Consider the following 20,471-nt stretch of genomic DNA (forward strand, 5'->3'; position numbering starts at 1 on the left):
ACTAATAGGGTCAGCGGCCTGGGAGGGCTCAAACTTTTGCCATTGTGGCCTTCCTCTCTAGAAAAGGACTGCTTCTGTCCAGAGGCTAGACCGCCAGCAGAAATAGAAACGAGCTACGTTGAAAATGGACCATACCTTTAAGCAAGTAGTCGTGGCCGTGTGGTTAAGGCAATGGACTTGAAATCCATTGGGGTCTCCCCGCGTAGGTTCAAATCCTGCCGACTACGTGCTACTTCACCTTTGGTGATATTTTATACTTCATATTAAATGGCATCTGCACAAGCAGGCCGAATATAGCTATCACTCTCAATAGAGCTAAGGAAGGCGAAACACTGGGCAGGGAATGGGATCAAAAGAGTGGCCGGAGAAGGCATGAGACTACCTGTCTGGCACTCCTGCCACTTGTGCACCCCAGCTGTCGAGAAGACACATGTCGAGTAATAGCCAAGGAGATTGGGAAAGAACTTCAGTTATCATCTCGCCAGTAAGTTCCGTCTGAGGTATCAGATGCATGAAGGAAGTAGCCTTATTGGGGCGTCTGACAGTGTCATTATTTTCCTAAAGTGTCATAACTGCATTCTTTTACAACCTCCTTTTTGCTTTTCTCTGGCCAGGAACATGAACTTTATAATAGTGCCTTTGAGTCACGTCAGTATGCAGGTATGGACCGAGTGTGTTTTTTGCAGTAGAACGGATAGGCAAAGATGGGAAGGCAGTGGAGCAGAGTGAACTGAGGGAAAGAAAAAGACTGCTGTGAGAGTGAGAACCTCAGCTTAAGTGGCAGCCACCCCTCGTGAGTAGTCGTGGCCGAGTGGTTAAGGCGATGGATTCGAAATCCATTGGGGTGTCCCCGCGCAGGTTCAAATCCTGCCGACTACGTCGGTGCTCTTTCACAATGATGTGTTAGGTTTTTCCTTGGATGCCTCCTTTCCCAGGAATAAGCATGTATTATTCAACAACGTTGAGAGCACAGGTAAAACAAAGACAAGAATGTGAAACAATGCACTGTGCAATGCCAGCATGAAAACTCTCATGGAGTACGCTGCCCAGGCCTACAGCTTCTCAGACACTGTATCTGTCTATTTTGGGGAGCTGCAGAGAAGCCTTGCCTGTGCTTTTCGAGCCTGCTGTCTGGGGTGAGTGCCTGGATAAATTGTTGTTGGGAAGGACAAGGCAGCTAGCTCCTCTACAGGGGTCAATTTAGGAGGTTGGTGGGAAGCACAGGAAGGGGCAGGAAGGAAGCTCTCTGCTGTTGCTTCTCGGCCTAGGCAGAGCTGCAGGTGTGGTTAAAAAGGATTGGCGTTTGGCCAGGTCCCAGACCACAGTGCAACCTAGGGCAACAAGAGAGGTGAGGCTACTGAGGCCCTTACCCTGAGCCTTCTGACCCCACCGCCCCTTTGGCCCCGATCGGCCAAAACCTCTCTATAAGGGATAAAGGTGATTATTATATATGCCTGAGTAACTTAGGGTCCCTCGCATAAATGGACTCCTGCTGAAGGAGCTCGCCTTTGCTTTGGGACTGGCCCAACACGGCCTTGCTCTCCTCAACAAACCTGCCACCAGCCAGGAGGCTGAATGGCTTGCAGAAGGACACTCCCAGGTATGCCCAAGCACTTCATTTGCATAGAGACTACCCTCTCTTGGGCCCGCCTCCACTCACCTATTAAGTAATGTGGCTAGAATATCAAGACAGAAAGAGGAGCAGGGCCTGACAGCCTTTCAAAGGCTCAACTGAGGTGCTGGGCTGACGGCTGGGATCACCAAAGCCTGGGATGACTCCAATATGGAAGCAGAAGCCTTAGGGCAAACAAAGGTCAGCAGTTGATGTGCTGTAAAGAAGAAGGGCTGCAGAGGGCCTCAGCAAAGCCTTCGGAATACTTGTGGATTGGCAGGAGTGCCTATATTTGTTTTTTGAGAAGCACCTTGCCAGTGCAAAGGATTGCTGAGGAAGAGGAAGGAGCAGAGCGGAATGACAGGAGCCAGTGAGGTTGCCTGTGAAGACATGAAGGGCTATGTTGAAAGGGGCACCGCTTGCAGAGCCAAGTAGTCGTTACCAAGTGGTTAAGGCGATGGACTAGATATCATTTGGCGTCTCCACGAGTATGTTCAAATCCTGCCGACTACGTCAGATGACATTTTTGGGATTCCTCTTCAGGGCCTCCTGCGTGGGAGAACAAGGGAGCAGCCTCTATGCAAAGCAGTCAGTAAAACAGAATATGAAGCAAAGACCATTAAAGCCACAGAAGAAAGATATGAACCCAGGCCAAATGCATCCTGCTCCCCCTCCCTCACCTGTCAGGCACTAGTCTGCAGAGAAACTGAACACGCCCACTCTCCTCCAAGGAGAATTCAGCTCAGGAAACGCCTAGCCACAGGCCCTAGATTGGACGAGGCACTTCTTTTCATACCTGTAAAGACCAACCCGTCTCTCTGTGGAGTCCATTCATGGCCTCCAAGACAGAAGTTTTGCCATGGTGACTATCGTGGCTGCCATCTCCCTGACGTTAAAGCTACCACCTCTTCCGGCCTGATTTTTTTCCCCCCGTCTCAAAACATGAACATACAAGGAGTGCTAATTTCACATGCATGCCTGCTTTTAGCTTGAGACGCTTTAGAAAGTCTTCTGTGGAATAGGAATGATGTATAGGAGAGCAGGGAAAATGGTACAGTGAACGGAAAGAAAAAAGACTACGGATGGAGGTAAAGTGCCCTGTTGAGATTCACTTGTGGGGGTAGTTGTGGCCGAGTGGTTAAGGCGATGGACTAGAAATCCATTGGGGTATCCCCGCGCAGGTTCGAATCTTGCCAACTACGCTGTCCCTTTTGTGAACAGTATTTTCCCATAATTCTTTGAAATACCTTCTGGCATAAATGCGGGCTCCAAAAGCAGGACTAATAGGGTCAGCGGCCTGGGAGGGCTCAAACTTTTGCCATTGTGGCCTTCCTCTCTAGAAAAGGACTGCTTCTGTCCAGAGGCTAGACCGCCAGCAGAAATAGAAACGAGCTACGTTGAAAATGGACCATACCTTTAAGCAAGTAGTTGTGGCCGTGTGGTTAAGGCAATGGACTTGAAATCCATTGGGGTCTCCCCGCGTAGGTTCAAATCCTGCCGACTACGTGCTACTTCACCTTTGGTGATATTTTATACTTCATATTAAATGGCATCTGTACAAGCAGGCCGAATATAGCTATCACTCTCAATAGAGCTAAGGAAGGCGAAACACTGGGCAGGGAATGGGATCAAAAGAGTGGCCGGAGAAGGCATGAGACTACCTGTCTGGCACTCCTGCCACTTGTGCACCCAAGCTGTCGAGAAGACACATGTCGAGTAATAGCCAAGGAGATTGGGAAAGAACTTCAGTTATCATCTCGCCAGTAAGTTCCATCTGAGGTATCAGATGCATGAAGGAAGTAGCCTTATTGGGGCGTCTGACAGTGTCATTATTTTCCTAAAGTGTCATAACTGCATTCTTTTACAACCTCCTTTTTGCTTTTCTCTGGCCAGGAACATGAACTTTATAATAGTGCCTTTGAGTCACGTCAGTATGCAGGTATGGACCGAGTGTGTTTTTTGCAGTAGAACGGATAGGCAAAGATGGGAAGGCAGTGGAGCAGAGTGAACTGAGGGAAAGAAAAAGACTGCTGTGAGAGTGAGAACCTCAGCTTAAGTGGCAGCCACCCCTCGTGAGTAGTCGTGGCCGAGTGGTTAAGGCGATGGACTCGAAATCCATTGGGGTGTCCCCGCGCAGGTTCAAATCCTGCCGACTACGTCGGTGCTCTTTCACAATGATGTGTTAGGTTTTTCCTTGGATGCCTCCTTTCCCAGGAATAAGCATGTATTATTCAACAACGTTGAGAGCACAGGTAAAACAAAGACAAGAATGTGAAACAATGCACTGTGCAATGCCAGCATGAAAACTCTCAAGGAGTACGCTGCCCAGGCCTACAGCTTCTCAGACACTGTATCTGTCTATTTTGGGGAGCTGCAGAGAAGCCTTGCCTGTGCTTTTCGAGCCTGCTGTCTGGGGTGAGTGCCTGGATAAATTGTTGTTGGGAAGGACAAGGCAGCTAGCTCCTCTACAGGGGTCAATTTAGGAGGTTGGTGGGAAGCACAGGAAGGGGCAGGAAGGAAGCTCTCTGCTGTTGCTTCTCGGCCTAGGCAGAGCTGCAGGTGTGGTTAAAAAGGATTGGCGTTTGGCCAGGTCCCAGACCACAGTGCAACCTAGGGCAACAAGAGAGGTGAGGCTACTGAGGCCCTTACCCTGAGCCTTCTGACCCCACCGCCCCTTTGGCCCCGATCGGCCAAAACCTCTCTATAAGGGCTAAAGGTGATTATTATATATGCCTGAGTAACTTAGGGTCCCTCGCATAAATGGACTCCTGCTGAAGGAGCTCGCCTTTGCTTTGGGACTGGCCCAACACGGCCTTGCTCTCCTCAACAAACCTGCCACCAGCCAGGAGGCTGAATGGCTTGCAGAAGGACACTCCCAGGTATGCCCAAGCACTTCATTTGCATAGAGACTACCCTCTCTTGGGCCCGCCTCCACTCACCTATTAAGTAATGTGGCTAGAATATCAAGACAGAAAGAGGAGCAGGGCCTGACAGCCTTTCAAAGGCTCAACTGAGGTGCTGGGCTGACGGCTGGGATCACCAAAGCCTGGGATGACTCCAATATGGAAGCAGAAGCCTTAGGGCAAACAAAGGTCAGCAGTTGATGTGCTGTAAAGAAGAAGGGCTGCAGAGGGCCTCAGCAAAGCCTTCGGAATACTTGTGGATTGGCAGGAGTGCCTATATTTGTTTTTTGAGAAGCACCTTGCCAGTGCAAAGGATTGCTGAGGAAGAGGAAGGAGCAGAGCGGAATGACAGGAGCCAGAGAGGTTGCCTGTGAAGACATGAAGGGCTATGTTGAAAGGGGCACCGCTTGCAGAGCCAAGTAGTCGTTACCAAGTGGTTAAGGCGATGGACTAGATATCATTTGGCGTCTCCACGAGTATGTTCAAATCCTGCCGACTACGTCAGATGACATTTTTGGGATCCCTCTTCAGGGCCTCCTGCGTGGGAGAACAAGGGAGCAGCCTCTATGCAAAGCAGTCAGTAAAACAGAATATGAAGCAAAGACCATTAAAGCCACAGAAGAAAGATATGAACCCAGGCCAAATGCATCCTGCTCCCCCTCCCTCACCTGTCAGGCACTAGTCTGCAGAGAAACTGAACGCGCCCACTCTCCTCCAAGGAGAATTCAGCTCAGGAAACGCCTAGCCACAGGCCCTAGATTGGACGAGGCACTTCTTTTCATACCTGTAAAGACCAACCCGTCTCTCTGTGGAGTCCATTCATGGCCTCCAAGACAGAAGTTTTGCCAAGGTGACTATCGTGGCTGCCATCTCCCTGACGTTAAAGCTACCACCTCTTCCGGCCTGATTTTTTTCCCCCGTCTCAAAACATGAACATACAAGGAGTGCTAATTTCACATGCATGCCTGCTTTTAGCTTGAGACGCTTTAGAAAGTCTTCTGTGGAATAGGAATGATGTATAGGAGAGCAGGGAAAATGGTACAGTGAACGGAAAGAAAAAAGACTACGGATGGAGGTAAGGTGCCCTGTTGAGATTCACTTGTGGGGGTAGTTGTGGCCGAGTGGTTAAGGCGATGGACTAGAAATCCATTGGGGTATCCCCGCGCAGGTTCGAATCTTGCCAACTACGCTGTCCCTTTTGTGAACAGTATTTTCCCATAATTCTTTGAAATACCTTCTGGCATAAATGCGGGCTCCAAAAGCAGGACTAATAGGGTCAGCGGCCTGGGAGGGCTCAAACTTTTGCCATTGTGGCCTTCCTCTCTAGAAAAGGACTGCTTCTGTCCAGAGGCTAGACCGCCAGCAGAAATAGAAACGAGCTACGTTGAAAATGGACCATACCTTTAAGCAAGTAGTCGTGGCCGTGTGGTTAAGGCAATGGACTTGAAATCCATTGGGGTCTCCCCGCGTAGGTTCAAATCCTGCCGACTACGTGCTACTTCACCTTTGGTGATATTTTATACTTCATATTAAATGGCATCTGCACAAGCAGGCCGAATATAGCTATCACTCTCAATAGAGCTAAGGAAGGCGAAACACTGGGCAGGGAATGGGATCAAAAGAGTGGCCGGAGAAGGCATGAGACTACCTGTCTGGCACTCCTGCCACTTGTGCACCCAAGCTGTCGAGAAGACACATGTCGAGTAATAGCCAAGGAGATTGGGAAAGAACTTCAGTTATCATCTCGCCAGTAAGTTCCATCTGAGGTATCAGATGCATGAAGGAAGTAGCCTTATTGGGGCGTCTGACAGTGTCATTATTTTCCTAAAGTGTCATAACTGCATTCTTTTACAACCTCCTTTTTGCTTTTCTCTGGCCAGGAACATGAACTTTATAATAGTGCCTTTGAGTCACGTCAGTATGCAGGTATGGACCGAGTGTGTTTTTTGCAGTAGAACGGATAGGCAAAGATGGGAAGGCAGTGGAGCAGAGTGAACTGAGGGAAAGAAAAAGACTGCTGTGAGAGTGAGAACCTCAGCTTAAGTGGCAGCCATCCCTCGTGAGTAGTTGTGGCCGAGTGGTTAAGGCGATGGACTCGAAATCCATTGGGGTGTCCCCGCGCAGGTTCAAATCCTGCCGACTACGTCGGTGCTCTTTCACAATGATGTGTTAGCTTTTTCCTTGGATGCCTCCTTTCCCAGGAATAAGCATGTATTATTCAACAACGTTGAGAGCACAGGTAAAACAAAGACAAGAATGTGAAACTGTGCAATGCCAGCATGAAAACTCTCAAGGAGTACGCTGCCCAGGCCTACAGCTTCTCAGACACTGTATCTGTCTATTTTGGGGAGCTGCAGAGAAGCCTTGCCTGTGCTTTTCGAGCCTGCTGTCTGGGGTGAGTGCCTGGATAAATTGTTGTTGGGAAGGACAAGGCAGCTAGCTCCTCTACAGGGGTCAATTTAGGAGGTTGGTGGGAAGCACAGGAAGGGGCAGGACGGAAGCTCTCTGCTGTTGCTTCTCGGCCTAGGCAGAGCTGCAGGTGTGGTTAAAAAGGATTGGCGTTTGGCCAGGTCCCAGACCACAGTGCAACCTAGGGCAACAAGAGAGGTGAGGCTACTGAGGCCCTTACCCTGAGCCTTCTGACCCCACCGCCCCTTTGGCCCCGATCGGCCAAAACCTCTCTATAAGGGCTAAAGGTGATTATTATATATGCCTGAGTAACTTAGGGTCCCTCGCATAAATGGACTCCTGCTGAAGGAGCTCGCCTTTGCTTTGGGACTGGCCCAACACGGCCTTGCTCTCCTCAACAAACCTGCCACCAGCCAGGAGGCTGAATGGCTTGCAGAAGGACACTCCCAGGTATGCCCAAGCACTTCATTTGCATAGAGACTACCCTCTCTTGGGCCCGCCTCCACTCACCTATTAAGTAATGTGGCTAGAATATCAAGACAGAAAGAGGAGCAGGGCCTGACAGCCTTTCAAAGGCTCAACTGAGGTGCTGGGCTGACGGCTGGGATCACCAAAGCCTGGGATGACTCCAATATGGAAGCAGAAGCCTTAGGGCAAACAAAGGTCAGCAGTTGATGTGCTGTAAAGAAGAAGGGCTGCAGAGGGCCTCAGCAAAGCCTTCGGAATACTTGTGGATTGGCAGGAGTGCCTATATTTGTTTTTTGAGAAGCACCTTGCCAGTGCAAAGGATTGCTGAGGAAGAGGAAGGAGCAGAGCGGAATGACAGGAGCCAGTGAGGTTGCCTGTGAAGACATGAAGGGCTATGTTGAAAGGGGCACCACTTGCAGAGCCAAGTAGTCGTTACCAAGTGGTTAAGGCGATGGACTAGATATCATTTGGCGTCTCCACGAGTATGTTCAAATCCTGCCGACTACGTCAGATGACATTTTTGGGATTCCTCTTCAGGGCCTCCTGCGTGGGAGAACAAGGGAGCAGCCTCTATGCAAAGCAGTCAGTAAAACAGAATATGAAGCAAAGACCATTAAAGCCACAGAAGAAAGATATGAACCCAGGCCAAATGCATCCTGCTCCCCCTCCCTCACCTGTCAGGCACTAGTCTGCAGAGAAACTGAACGCGCCCACTCTCCTCCAAGGAGAATTCAGCTCAGGAAATGCCTAGCCACAGGCCCTAGATTGGACGAGGCACTTCTTTTCATACCTGTAAAGACCAACCCGTCTCTCTGTGGAGTCCATTCATGGCCTCCAAGACAGAAGTTTTGCCATGGTGACTATCGTGGCTGCCATCTCCCTGACGTTAAAGCTACCACCTCTTCCGGCCTGATTTTTTTCCCCCGTCTCAAAACATGAACATACAAGGAGTGCTAATTTCACATGCATGCTTGCTTTTAGCTTGAGACGCTTTAGAAAGTCTTCTGTGGAATAGGAATGATGTATAGGAGAGCAGGGAAAATGGTACAGTGAACGGAAAGAAAAAAGACTACGGATGGAGGTAAAGTGCCCTGTTGAGATTCACTTGTGGGGGTAGTTGTGGCCGAGTGGTTAAGGCAATGGACTAGAAATCCATTGGGGTATCCCCGCGCAGGTTCGAATCCTGCCAACTACGCTGTCCCTTTTGTGAACAGTATTTTCCCATAATTCTTTGAAATACCTTCTGGCATAAATGCGGGCTCCAAAAGCAGGACTAATAGGGTCAGCGGCCTGGGAGGGCTCAAACTTTTGCCATTGTGGCCTTCCTCTCTAGAAAAGGACTGCTTCTGTCCAGAGGCTAGACCGCCAGCAGAAATAGAAACGAGCTACGTTGAAAATGGACCATACCTTTAAGCAAGTAGTCGTGGCCGTGTGGTTAAGGCAATGGACTTGAAATCCATTGGGGTCTCCCCGCGTAGGTTCAAATCCTGCCGACTACGTGCTACTTCACCTTTGGTGATATTTTATACTTCATATTAAATGGCATCTGCACAAGCAGGCCGAATATAGCTATCACTCTCAATAGAGCTAAGGAAGGCGAAACACTGGGCAGGGAATGGGATCAAAAGAGTGGCCGGAGAAGGCATGAGACTACCTGTCTGGCACTCCTGCCACTTGTGCACCCCAGCTGTCGAGAAGACACATGTCGAGTAATAGCCAAGGAGATTGGGAAAGAACTTCAGTTATCATCTCGCCAGTAAGTTCCATCTGAGGTATCAGATGCATGAAGGAAGTAGCCTTATTGGGGCGTCTGACAGTGTCATTATTTTCCTAAAGTGTCATAACTGCATTCTTTTACAACCTCCTTTTTGCTTTTCTCTGGCCAGGAACATGAACTTTATAATAGTGCCTTTGAGTCACGTCAGTATGCAGGTATGGACCGGGTGTGTTTTTTGCAGTAGAACGGATAGGCAAAGATGGGAAGGCAGTGGAGCAGAGTGAACTGAGGGAAAGAAAAAGACTGCTGTGAGAGTGAGAACCTCAGCTTAAGTGGCAGCCACCTCTCGTGAGTAGTCGTGGCCGAGTGGTTAAGGCGATGGACTCGAAATCCTTTGGGGTGTCCCCGCGCAGGTTCAAATCCTGCCGACTACGTCGGTGCTCTTTCACAATGATGTGTTAGGTTTTTCCTTGGATGCCTCCTTTCCCAGGAATAAGCATGTATTATTCAACAACGTTGAGAGCACAGGTAAAACAAAGACAAGAATGTGAAACAATGCACTGTGCAATGCCAGCATGAAAACTCTCAAGGAGAACGCTGCCCAGGCCTACAGCTTCTCAGACACGGTATCTGTCTATTTTGGGGAGCTGCAGAGAAGCCTTACCTGTGCTTTTCGAGCCTGCGGTCTGGGGTGAGTGCCTGGATAAATTGTTGTTGGGAAGGACAAGGCAGCTAGCTCCTCTACAGGGGTCAATTTAGGAGGTTGGTGGGAAGCACAGGAAGGGGCAGGAAGGAAGCTCTCTGCTGTTGCTTCTCGGCCTAGGCAGAGCTGCAGGTGTGGTTAAAAAGGATTGGCGTTTGGCCAGGTCCCAGACCACAGTGCAACCTAGGGCAACAAGAGAGGTGAGGCTACTGAGGCCCTTACCCTGAGCCTTCTGACCCCACCGCCCCTTTGGCCACGATCGGCCACGATCGGCCAAAACCTCTCTATAAGGGCTAAAGGTGATTATTATATATGCCTGAGTAACTTAGGGTCCCTCGCATAAATGGACTCCTGCTGAAGGAGCTCGCCTTTGCTTTGGGACTGGCCCAACACGGCCTTGCTCTCCTCAACAAACCTGCCACCAGCCAGGAGGCTGAATGGCTTGCAGAAGGACACTCCCAGGTATGCCCAAGCACTTCATTTGCATAGAGACTACCCTCTCTTGGGCCCGCCTCCACTCACCTATTAAGTAATGTGGCTAGAATATCAAGACAGAAAGAGGAGCAGGGCCTGACAGCCTTTCAAAGGCTCAACTGAGGTGCTGGGCTGACGGCTGGGATCACCAAAGCCTGGGATGACTCCAATATGGAAGCAGAAGCCTTAGGGCAAACAAAGGTCAGCAGTTGTTGTGCTGTAAAGAAGAAGGGCTGCAGAGGGCCTCAGCAAAGCCTTCGGAATACTTGTGGATTGGCAGGAGTGCCTATATTTGTTTTTTGAGAAGCACCTTGCCAGTGCAAAGGATTGCTGAGGAAGAGGAAGGAGAGAGCGGAATGACTGGAGCCAGTGAGGTTGCCTGTGAAGACATGAAGGGCTATGTTGAAAGGGGCACCGCTTGCAGAGCCAAGTAGTCGTTACCAAGTGGTTAAGGCGATGGAATAGATATCATTTGGCGTCTCCACGAGTATGTTCAAATCCTGCCGACTACGTCAGATGAAATTTTTGGGATTCCTCTTCAGGGCCTCCTGCGTGGGAGAACAAGGGAGCAGCCTCTATGCAAAGCAGTCAGTAAAACAGAATATGAAGCAAAGACCATTAAAGCCACAGAAGAAAGATATGAACCCAGGCCAAATGCATCCTGCTCCCCCTCCCTCACCTGTCAGGCACTAGTCTGCAGAGAAACTGAACGCGCCCACTCTCCTCCAAGGAGAATTCAGCTCAGGAAACGCCTAGCCACAGGCCCTAGATTGGACGAGGCACTTCTTTTCATACCTGTAAAGACCAACCCGTCTCTCTGTGGAGTCCATTCATGGCCTCCAAGACAGAAGTTTTGCCATGGTGCCTATCGTGGCTGCCATCTCCCTGACGTTAAAGCTACCACCTCTTTCGGCCTGATTTTTTTCCCCCGTCTCAAAACATGAACATACAAGGAGTGCTAATTTCACATGCATGCCTGCTTTTAGCTTGAGACGCTTTAGAAAGTCTTCTGTGGAATAGGAATGATGTATAGGAGAGCAGGGAAAATGGTCCAGTGAACGGAAAGAAAAAAGACTACGGATGGAGGTAAAGTGCCCTGTTGAGATTCACTTGTGTGGGTAGTTGTGGCTGAGTGGTTAAGGCGATGGACTAGAAATCCATTGGGGTATCCCCGTGCAGGTTCGAATCCTGCCAACTACGCTGTCCCTTTTGTGAACAGTATTTTCCCATAATTCTTTGAAATACCTTTTGGCATTAATGCGGGCTCCAAAAGCAGGACTAATAGGGTCAGCGGCCTGGGAGGGCTCAAACTTTTGCCATTGTGGCCTTCCTCTCTAGAAAAGGACTGCTTCTGTCCAGAGGCTAGACCGCCAGCAGAAATAGAAACGAGCTACGTTGAAAATGGACCATAGCTTTAAGCAAGTAGTTGTGGCCGAGTGGTTAAGGCGATGGACTTGAAATCCATTGGGGTCTCCCCGCGTAGGTTCAAATCCTGCCGACTACGTGCTACTTCACCTTTGGTGATATTTTATACTTCATATTAAATGGCATCTGCACAAGCAGGCCGAATATAGCTATCACTCTCAATAGAGCTAAGGAAGGCGAAACACTGGGCAGGGAATGGGATCAAAAGAGTGGCCGGAAAAGGCATGAGACTACCTGTCTGGCACTCCTGCCACTTGTGCACCCCAGCTGTCGAGAAGACACATGTCGAGTAATAGCCAAGGAGATTGGGAAAGAACTTCAGTTATCATCTCGCCAGTAAGTTCCATCTGAGGTATCAGATGCATGAAGGAAGTAGCCTTATTGGGGCGTCTGACAGTGTCATTATTTTCCTAAAGTGTCATAACTGCATTCTTTTACAACCTCCTTTTTGCTTTTCTCTGGCCAGGAACATGAACTTTATAATAGTGCCTTTGAGTCACGTCAGTATGCAGGTATGGACCGAGTGTGTTTTTTGCAGTAGAACGGATGGGCAAAGATGGGAAGGCAGTGGAGCAGAGTGAACTGAGGGAAAGAAAAAGACTGCTGTGAGAGTGAGAACCTCAGCTTAAGTGGCAGCCACCCCTCGTGAGTAGTCGTGGCCGAGTGGTTAAGGCGATGGACTCGAAATCCATTGGGGTGTCCCCGCGCAGGTTCAAATCCTGCCGACTACGTCGGTGCTCTTTCACAATGATGTGTTAGGTTTTTCCTTGGATGCCTCCTTTCCCAGGAATAAGCATGTATTATTCAACAACGTTGAGAGCACAGGTAAAACAAAGACAAGAATGTGAAACAATGCACTGTGCAATGCCAGCATGAAAACTCTCAAGGAGTACGCTGCCCAGGCCTACAGCTTCTCAGACACTGTATCTGTCTATTTTGGGGAGCTGCAGAGAAGCCTTGCCTGTGCTTTTCGAGCCTGCTGTCTGGGGTGAGTGCCTGGATAAATTGTTGTTGGGAAGGACAAGGCAGCTAGCTCCTCCACAGGGGTCAATTTAGGAGGTTGGTGGGAAGCACAGGAAGGGGCAGGAAGGAAGCTCTCTGCTGTTGCTTCTCGGCCTAGGCAGAGCTGCAGGTGTGGTTAAAAAGGATTGGCGTTTGGCCAGGTCGCAGACCACAGTGCAACCTAGGGCAACAAGAGAGGTGAGGCTACTGAGGCCCTTACCCTGAGCCTTCTGACCCCACCGCCCCTTTGGCCCCGATCGGCCAAAACCTCTCTATAAGGGCTAAAGGTGATTATTATATGCCTGAGTAACTTAGGGTCCCTCGCATAAATGGACTCCTGCTGAAGGAGCTCGCCTTTGCTTTGGGACTGGCCCAACACGGCCTTGCTCTCCTCAACAAACCTGCCACCAGCCAGGAGGCTGAATGGCTTGCAGAAGGACACTCCCAGGTATGCCCAAGCACTTCATTTGCATAGAGACTACCCTCTCTTGGGCCCGCCTCCACTCACCTATTAAGTAATGTGGCTAGAATATCAAGACAGAAAGAGGAGCAGGGCCTGACAGCCTTTCAAAGGCTCAACTGAGGTGCTGGGCTGACGGCTGGGATCACCAAAGCCTGGGATGACTCCAATATGGAAGCAGAAGCCTTAGGGCAAACAAAGGTCAGCAGTTGATGTGCTGTAAAGAAGAAGGGCTGCAGAGGGCCTCAGCAAAGCCTTCGGAATACTTGTGGATTGGCAGGAGTGCCTATATTTGTTTTTTGAGAAGCACCTTGCCAGTGCAAAGGATTGCTGAGGAAGAGGAAGGAGCAGAGCGGAATGACAGGAGCCAGTGAGGTTGCCTGTGAAGACATGAAGGGCTATGTTGAAAGGGGCACCGCTTGCAGAGCCAAGTAGTCGTTACCAAGTGGTTAAGGCGATGGACTAGATATCATTTGGCGTCTCCACGAGTATGTTCAAATCCTGCCGACTACGTCAGATGACATTTTTGGGATTCCTCTTCAGGGCCTCCTGCGTGGGAGAACAAGGGAGCAGCCTCTATGCAAAGCAGTCAGTAAAACAGAATATGAAGCAAAGACCATTAAAGCCACAGAAGAAAGATATGAACCCAGGCCAAATGCATCCTGCTCCCCCTCCCTCACCTGTCAGGCACTAGTCTGCAGAGAAACTGAACGCGCCCACTCTCCTCCAAGGAGAATTCAGCTCAGGAAACGCCTAGCCACAGGCCCTAGATTGGACGAGGCACTTCTTTTCATACCTGTAAAGACCAACCCGTCTCTCTGTGGAGTCCATTCATGGCCTCCAAGACAGAAGTTTTGCCATGGTGACTATCGTGGCTGCCATCTCCCTGACGTTAAAGCTACCACCTCTTCCGGCCTGATTTTTTTCCCCCGTCTCAAAACATGAACATACAAGGAGTGCTAATTTCACATGCATGCCTGCTTTTAGCTTGAGACGCTTTAGAAAGTCTTCTGTGGAATAGGAATGATGTATAGGAGAGCAGGAAAATGGTCCAGTGAACGGAAAGAAAAAAGACTACGGATGGAGGTAAAGTGCCCTGTTGAGATTCACTTGTGTGGGTAGTTGTGGCTGAGTGGTTAAGGCGATGGACTAGAAATCCATTGGGGTATCCCCGCGCAGTTTCGAATCCTGCCAACCACGCTGTCCCTTTTGTGAACAGTATTTTCCCATAATTCTTTGAAATACCTTCTGGCATAAATGCGGGCTCCAAAAGCAGGACTAATAGGGTCAGCGGCCTGGGAGGGCTCAAACTTTTGCCATTGTGGCCTTCCTCTCTAGAAAAGGACTGCTTCTGTCCAGAGGCTAGACCGCCAGCAGAAATAGAAACGAGCTACGTTGAAAATGGACCATAGCTTTAAGCAAGTAGTCGTGGCCGAGTGGTTAAGGCAATGGACTTGAAATCCATTGGGGTCTCCCCGCGTAGGTTCAAATCCTGCCGACTACGTGCTACTTCACCTTTGGTGATATTTTATACTTCATATTAAATGGCATCTGCACAAGCAGGCCGAATATAGCTATCACTCTCAATAGAGCTAAGGAAGGCGAAACACTGGGCAGGGAATGGGATCAAAAGAGTGGCCGGAGAAGGCATGAGACTACCTGTCTGGCACTCCTGCCACTTGTGCACCCCAGCTGTCGAGAAGACACATGTCGAGTAATAGCCAAGGAGATTGGGAAAGAACTTCAGTTATCATCTCGCCAGTAAGTTCCATCTGAGGTATCAGATGCATGAAGGAAGTAGCCTTATTGGGGCGTCTGACAGTGTCATTATTTTCCTAAAGTGTCATAACTGCATTCTTTTACAACCTCCTTTTTGCTTTTCTCTGGCCAGGAACATGAACTTTATAATAGTGCCTTTGAGTCACGTCAGTATGCAGGTATGGACCGAGTGTGTTTTTTGCAGTAGAACGGATAGGCAAAGATGGGAAGGCAGTGGAGCAGAGTGAACTGAGGGAAAGAAAAAGACTGCTGTGAGAACCTCAGCTTAAGTGGCAGCCACCCCTCGTGAGTAGTCGTGGCCGAGTGGTTAAGGCGATTGACTCGAAATCCATTGGGGTGTCCCCGCGCAGGTTCAAATCCTGCCGACTACGTCGGTGCTCTTTCACAATGATGTGTTAGGTTTTTCCTTGGATGCCTCCTTTCCCAGGAATAAGCATGTATTATTCAACAACGTTGAGAGCACAGGTAAAACAAAGACAACAATGTGAAACAATGCACTGTGCAATGCCAGCATGAAAACTCTCAAGGAGTACGCTGCCCAGGCCTACAGCTTCTCAGACACTGTATCTGTCTATTTTGGGGAGCTGCAGAGAAGCCTTGCCTGTGCTTTTCGAGCCTGCTGTCTGGGGTGAGTGCCTGGATAAATTGTTGTTGGGAAGGACAAGGCAGCTAGCTCCTCTACAGGGGTCAATTTAGGAGGTTGGTGGGAAGCACAGGAAGGGGCAGGAAGGAAGCTCTCTGCTGTTGCTTCTCGGCCTAGGCAGAGCTGCAGGTGTGGTTAAAAAGGATTGGCGTTTGGCCAGGTCCCAGACCACAGTGCAACCTAGGGCAACAAGGGAGGTGAGGCTACTGAGGCCCTTACCCTGAGCCTTCTGACCCCACCGCCCCTTTGGCCCCGATCGGCCAAAACCTCTCTATAAGGGCTAAAGGTGATTATTATATATGCCTGAGTAACTTAGGGTCCCTCGCATAAATGGACTCCTGCTGAAGGAGCTCGCCTTTGCTTTGGGACTGGCCCAACACGGCCTTGCTCTCCTCAACAAACCTGCCACCAGCCAGGAGGCTGAATGGCTTGCAGAAGGACACTCCCAGGTATGCCCAAGCACTTCATTTGCATAGAGACTACCCTCTCTTGGGCCCGCCTCCACTCACCTATTAAGTAATGTGGCTAGAATATCAAGACAGAAAGAGGAGCAGGGCCTGACAGCCTTTCAAAGGCCCAACTGAGGTGCTGGGCTGATGGCTGGGATCACCAAAGCCTGGGATGACTCCAATATGGAAGCAGAAGCCTTAGGGCAAACAAAGGTCAGCAGTTGTTGTGCTGTAAAGAAGAAGGGCTGCAGAGGGCCTCAGCAAAGCCTTCGGAATACTTGTGGATTGGCAGGAGTGCCTATATTTGTTTTTTGAGAAGCACCTTGCCAGTGCAAAGGATTGCTGAGGAAGAGGAAGGAGAGAGCGGAATGACTGGAGCCAGTGAGGTTGCCTGTGAAGACATGAAGGGCTATGTTGAAAGGGGCACCGCTTGCAGAGCCAAGTAGTCGTTACCAAGTGGTTAAGGCGATGGAATAGATATCATTTGGCGTCTCCACGAGTATGTTCAAATCCTGCCGACTACGTTAGATGACATTTTTGGGATTCCTCTTCAGGGCCTCCTGCGTGGGAGAACAAGGGAGCAGCCTCTATGCAAAGCAGTCAGTAAAACAGAATATGAAGCAAAGACCATTAAAGCCACAGAAGAAAGATATGAACCCAGGCCAAATGCATCCTGCTCCCCCTCCCTCACCTGTCAGGCACTAGTCTGCAGAGAAACTGAACGCGCCCACTCTCCTCCAAGGAGAATTCAGCTCAGGAAACGCCTAGCCACAGGCCCTAGATTGGACGAGGCACTTCTTTTCATACCTGTAAAGACCAACCCGTCTCTCTGTGGAGTCCATTCATGGCCTCCAAGACAGAAGTTTTGCCATGGTGCCTATCGTGGCTGCCATCTCCCTGACGTTAAAGCTACCACCTCTTCCGGCCTGATTTTTTTCCCCCGTCTCAAAACATGAACATACAAGGAGTGCTAATTTCACATGCATGCCTGCTTTTAGCTTGAGACGCTTTAGAAAGTCTTCTGTGGAATAGGAATGATGTATAGGAGAGCAGGGAAAATGGTCCAGTGAACGGAAAGAAAAAAGACTACGGATGGAGGTAAAGTGCCCTGTTGGGATTCACTTGTGTGGGTAGTTGTGGCTGAGTGGTTAAGGCGATGGACTAGAAATCCATTGGGGTGTCCCCGCGCAGGTTCGAATCCTGCCAACTACGCTGTCCCTTTTGTGAACAGTATTTTCCCATAATTCTTTGAAATACCTTTTGGCATAAATGCGGGCTCCAAAAGCAGGACTAATAGGGTCAGCGGCCTGGGAGGGCTCAAACTTTTGCCATTGTGGCCTTCCTCTCTAGAAAAGGACTGCTTCTGTCCAGAGGCTAGACCGCCAGCAGAAATAGAAACGAGCTACGCTGAAAATGGACCATAGCTTTAAGCAAGTAGTTGTGGCCGAGTGGTGAAGGCGATGGACTTGAAATCCATTGGGGTCTCCCCGCGTAGGTTCAAATCCTGCCGACTACGTGCTACTTCACCTTTGGTGATATTTTATACTTCATATTAAATGGCATCTGCACAAGCAGGCCGAATATAGCTATCACTCTCAATAGAGCTAAGGAAGGCGAAACACTGGGCAGGGAATGGGATCAAAAGAGTGGCCGGAGAAGGCATGAGACTACCTGTCTGGCACTCCTGCCACTTGTGCACCCCAGCTGTCGAGAAGACACATGTCGAGTAATAGCCAAGGAGATTGGGAAAGAACTTCAGTTATCATCTCGCCAGTAAGTTCCATCTGAGGTATCAGATGCATGAAGGAAGTAGCCTTATTGGGGCGTCTGACAGTGTCATTATTTTCCTAAAGTGTCATAACTGCATTCTTTTACAACCTCCTTTTTGCTTTTCTCTGGCCAGGAACATGAACTTTATAATAGTGCCTTTGAGTCACGTCAGTATGCAGGTATGGACCGAGTGTGTTTTTTGCAGTAGAACGGATAGGCAAAGATGGGAAGGCAGTGGAGCAGAGTGAACTGAGGGAAAGAAAAAGACTGCTGTGAGAGTGAGAACCTCAGCTTAAGTGGCAGCCACCCCTCGTGAGTAGTCGTGGCCGAGTGGTTAAGGCGATGGACTCGAAATCCATTGGGGTGTCCCCGCGCAGATTCAAATCCTGCCGACTACGTCGGTGCTCTTTCACAATGATGTGTTAGGTTTTTCCTTGGATGCCTCCTTTCCCAGGAATAAGCATGTATTATTCAACAACGTTGAGAGCACAGGTAAAACAAAGACAAGAATGTGAAACAATGCACTGTGCAATGCCAGCATGAAAACTCTCAAGGAGTACGCTGCCCAGGCCTACAGCTTCTCAGACACTGTATCTGTCTATTTTGGGGAGCTGCAGAGAAGCCTTGCCTGTGCTTTTCGAGCCTGCTGTCTGGGGTGAGTGCCTGGATAAATTGTTGTTGGGAAGGACAAGGCAGCTAGCTCCTCTACAGGGGTCAATTTAGGAGGTTGGTGGGAAGCACAGGAAGGGGCAGGAAGGAAGCTCTCTGCTGTTGCTTCTCGGCCTAGGCAGAGCTGCAGGTGTGGTTAAAAAGGATTGGCGTTTGGCCAGGTCCCAGACCACAGTGCAACCTAGGGCAACAAGAGAGGTGAGGCTACTGAGGCCTCTTACCCTGAGCCTTCTGACCCCACCGCCCCTTTGGCCCCGATCGGCCAAAACCTCTCTATAAGGGCTAAAGGTGATTATTATATATGCCTGAGTAACTTAGGGTCCCTCGCATAAATGGACTCCTGCTGAAGGAGCTCGCCTTTGCTTTGGGACTGGCCCAACACGGCCTTGCTCTCCTCAACAAACCTGCCACCAGCCAGGAGGCTGAATGGCTTGCAGAAGGACACTCCCAGGTATGCCCAAGCACTTCATTTGCATAGAGACTACCCTCTCTTGGGCCCGCCTCCACTCACCTATTAAGTAATGTGGCTAGAATATCAAGACAGAAAGAGCAGCAGGGCCTGACAGCCTTTCAAAGGCTCAACTGAGGTGCTGGGCTGACGGCTGGGATCACCAAAGCCTGGGATGACTCCAATATGGAAGCAGAAGCCTTAGGGCAAACAAAGGTCAGCAGTTGATGTGCTGTAAAGAAGAAGGGCTGCAGAGGGCCTCAGCAAAGCCTTCGGAATACTTGTGGATTGGCAGGAGTGCCTATATTTGTTTTTTGAGAAGCACCTTGCCAGTGCAAAGGATTGCTGAGGAAGAGGAAGGAGCAGAGCGGAATGACTGGAGCCAGTGAGGTTGCCTGTGAAGACATGAAGGGCTATGTTGAAAGGGGCACCGCTTGCAGAGCCAAGTAGTCGTTACCAAGTGGTTAAGGCGATGGACTAGATATCATTTGGCGTCTCCACGAGTATGTTCAAATCCTGCCGACTACGTCAGATGACATTTTTGGGATTCCTCTTCAGGGCCTCCTGCGTGGGAGAACAAGGGAGCAGCCTCTATGCAAAGCAGTCAGTAAAACAGAATATGAAGCAAAGACCATTAAAGCCACAGAAGAAAGATATGAACCCAGGCCAAATGCATCCTGCTCCCCCTCCCTCACCTGTCAGGCACTAGTCTGCAGAGAAACTGAACACGCCCACTCTCCTCCAAGGAGAATTCAGCTCAGGAAACGCCTAGCCACAGGCCCTAGATTGGACGAGGCACTTCTTTTCATACCTGTAAAGACCAACCCGTCTCTCTGTGGAGTCCATTCATGGCCTCCAAGACAGAAGTTTTGCCATGGTGCCTATCGTGGCTGCCATCTCCCTGACGTTAAAGCTACCACCTCTTCCGGCCTGATTTTTTTCCCCCGTCTCAAAACATGAACATACAAGGAGTGCTAATTTCACATGCATGCCTGCTTTTAGCTTGAGACGCTTTAGAAAGTCTTCTGTGGAATAGGAATGATGTATAGGAGAGCAGGGAAAATGGTCCAGTGAACGGAAAGAAAAAAGACTACGGATGGAGGTAAAGTGCCCTGTTGAGATTCACTTGTGTGGGTAGTTGTGGCCGAGTGGTTAAGGCGATGGACTAGAAATCCATTGGGGTATCCCCGCGCAGGTTCGAATCCTGCCAACCACGCTGTCCCTTTTGTGAACAGTATTTTCCCATAATTCTTTGAAATACCTTCTGGCATAAATGCGGGCTCCAAAAGCAGGACTAATAGGGTCAGCGCCCTGGTAGGGCTCAAACTTTTGCCATTGTGGCCTTCCTCTCTAGAAAAGGACTGCTTCTGTCCAGAGGCTAGACCGCCAGCAGAAATAGAAACGAGCTACGTTGAAAATGGACCATAGCTTTAAGCAAGTAGTTGTGGCCGAGTGGTTAAGGTGATGGACTTGAAATCCATTGGGGTCTCCCCGCGTAGGTTCAAATCCTGCCGACTACGTGATACTTCACCTTTGGTGA

The 20,471-nt window shown here is 49.7% G+C and overlaps 22 non-coding genes across 22 annotated transcripts; all 22 read left to right on the plus strand.

Annotated features, from left to right (window-relative positions):
- The first annotated feature begins 145 nt into the window (after positions 1–145).
- On the plus strand, positions 146–227 carry TRNAS-UGA (transfer RNA serine (anticodon UGA)). Its single transcript has one exon. It is a non-coding gene; the product is annotated as a tRNA-Ser (tRNA).
- Positions 228–797: 570 nt separating this feature from the next.
- On the plus strand, positions 798–879 carry TRNAS-CGA (transfer RNA serine (anticodon CGA)). The gene has a single exon. It is a non-coding gene; the product is annotated as a tRNA-Ser (tRNA).
- Positions 880–2,732: 1,853 nt separating this feature from the next.
- Positions 2,733–2,814, plus strand: TRNAS-AGA (transfer RNA serine (anticodon AGA)). The gene has a single exon. It is a non-coding gene; the product is annotated as a tRNA-Ser (tRNA).
- A 222-nt stretch (positions 2,815–3,036) lies between these two features.
- On the plus strand, positions 3,037–3,118 carry TRNAS-UGA (transfer RNA serine (anticodon UGA)). The gene has a single exon. It is a non-coding gene; the product is annotated as a tRNA-Ser (tRNA).
- Positions 3,119–3,688: 570 nt separating this feature from the next.
- TRNAS-CGA (transfer RNA serine (anticodon CGA)) lies at positions 3,689–3,770 on the plus strand. The gene has a single exon. It is a non-coding gene; the product is annotated as a tRNA-Ser (tRNA).
- Positions 3,771–5,622: 1,852 nt separating this feature from the next.
- Positions 5,623–5,704, plus strand: TRNAS-AGA (transfer RNA serine (anticodon AGA)). Its single transcript has one exon. It is a non-coding gene; the product is annotated as a tRNA-Ser (tRNA).
- Positions 5,705–5,926: 222 nt separating this feature from the next.
- Positions 5,927–6,008, plus strand: TRNAS-UGA (transfer RNA serine (anticodon UGA)). The gene has a single exon. It is a non-coding gene; the product is annotated as a tRNA-Ser (tRNA).
- A 570-nt stretch (positions 6,009–6,578) lies between these two features.
- On the plus strand, positions 6,579–6,660 carry TRNAS-CGA (transfer RNA serine (anticodon CGA)). The gene has a single exon. It is a non-coding gene; the product is annotated as a tRNA-Ser (tRNA).
- Positions 6,661–8,505: 1,845 nt separating this feature from the next.
- On the plus strand, positions 8,506–8,587 carry TRNAS-AGA (transfer RNA serine (anticodon AGA)). Its single transcript has one exon. It is a non-coding gene; the product is annotated as a tRNA-Ser (tRNA).
- Positions 8,588–8,809: 222 nt separating this feature from the next.
- Positions 8,810–8,891, plus strand: TRNAS-UGA (transfer RNA serine (anticodon UGA)). The gene has a single exon. It is a non-coding gene; the product is annotated as a tRNA-Ser (tRNA).
- Positions 8,892–9,461: 570 nt separating this feature from the next.
- TRNAS-CGA (transfer RNA serine (anticodon CGA)) lies at positions 9,462–9,543 on the plus strand. The gene has a single exon. It is a non-coding gene; the product is annotated as a tRNA-Ser (tRNA).
- Positions 9,544–11,404: 1,861 nt separating this feature from the next.
- On the plus strand, positions 11,405–11,486 carry TRNAS-AGA (transfer RNA serine (anticodon AGA)). The gene has a single exon. It is a non-coding gene; the product is annotated as a tRNA-Ser (tRNA).
- Positions 11,487–11,708: 222 nt separating this feature from the next.
- Positions 11,709–11,790, plus strand: TRNAS-UGA (transfer RNA serine (anticodon UGA)). Its single transcript has one exon. It is a non-coding gene; the product is annotated as a tRNA-Ser (tRNA).
- A 570-nt stretch (positions 11,791–12,360) lies between these two features.
- TRNAS-CGA (transfer RNA serine (anticodon CGA)) lies at positions 12,361–12,442 on the plus strand. Its single transcript has one exon. It is a non-coding gene; the product is annotated as a tRNA-Ser (tRNA).
- A 1,849-nt stretch (positions 12,443–14,291) lies between these two features.
- Positions 14,292–14,373, plus strand: TRNAS-AGA (transfer RNA serine (anticodon AGA)). Its single transcript has one exon. It is a non-coding gene; the product is annotated as a tRNA-Ser (tRNA).
- Positions 14,374–14,595: 222 nt separating this feature from the next.
- TRNAS-UGA (transfer RNA serine (anticodon UGA)) lies at positions 14,596–14,677 on the plus strand. The gene has a single exon. It is a non-coding gene; the product is annotated as a tRNA-Ser (tRNA).
- A 564-nt stretch (positions 14,678–15,241) lies between these two features.
- TRNAS-CGA (transfer RNA serine (anticodon CGA)) lies at positions 15,242–15,323 on the plus strand. Its single transcript has one exon. It is a non-coding gene; the product is annotated as a tRNA-Ser (tRNA).
- A 1,851-nt stretch (positions 15,324–17,174) lies between these two features.
- On the plus strand, positions 17,175–17,256 carry TRNAS-AGA (transfer RNA serine (anticodon AGA)). Its single transcript has one exon. It is a non-coding gene; the product is annotated as a tRNA-Ser (tRNA).
- Positions 17,257–17,478: 222 nt separating this feature from the next.
- TRNAS-UGA (transfer RNA serine (anticodon UGA)) lies at positions 17,479–17,560 on the plus strand. Its single transcript has one exon. It is a non-coding gene; the product is annotated as a tRNA-Ser (tRNA).
- Positions 17,561–18,130: 570 nt separating this feature from the next.
- TRNAS-CGA (transfer RNA serine (anticodon CGA)) lies at positions 18,131–18,212 on the plus strand. Its single transcript has one exon. It is a non-coding gene; the product is annotated as a tRNA-Ser (tRNA).
- Positions 18,213–20,065: 1,853 nt separating this feature from the next.
- TRNAS-AGA (transfer RNA serine (anticodon AGA)) lies at positions 20,066–20,147 on the plus strand. Its single transcript has one exon. It is a non-coding gene; the product is annotated as a tRNA-Ser (tRNA).
- Positions 20,148–20,369: 222 nt separating this feature from the next.
- Positions 20,370–20,451, plus strand: TRNAS-UGA (transfer RNA serine (anticodon UGA)). The gene has a single exon. It is a non-coding gene; the product is annotated as a tRNA-Ser (tRNA).
- The last annotated feature ends 20 nt before the right edge of the window (positions 20,452–20,471 follow it).

Source organism: Pleurodeles waltl, chromosome 7 (assembly GCF_031143425.1).
Source record: "Pleurodeles waltl isolate 20211129_DDA chromosome 7, aPleWal1.hap1.20221129, whole genome shotgun sequence".
Lineage (NCBI taxonomy): Eukaryota > Metazoa > Chordata > Amphibia > Caudata > Salamandridae > Pleurodeles > Pleurodeles waltl.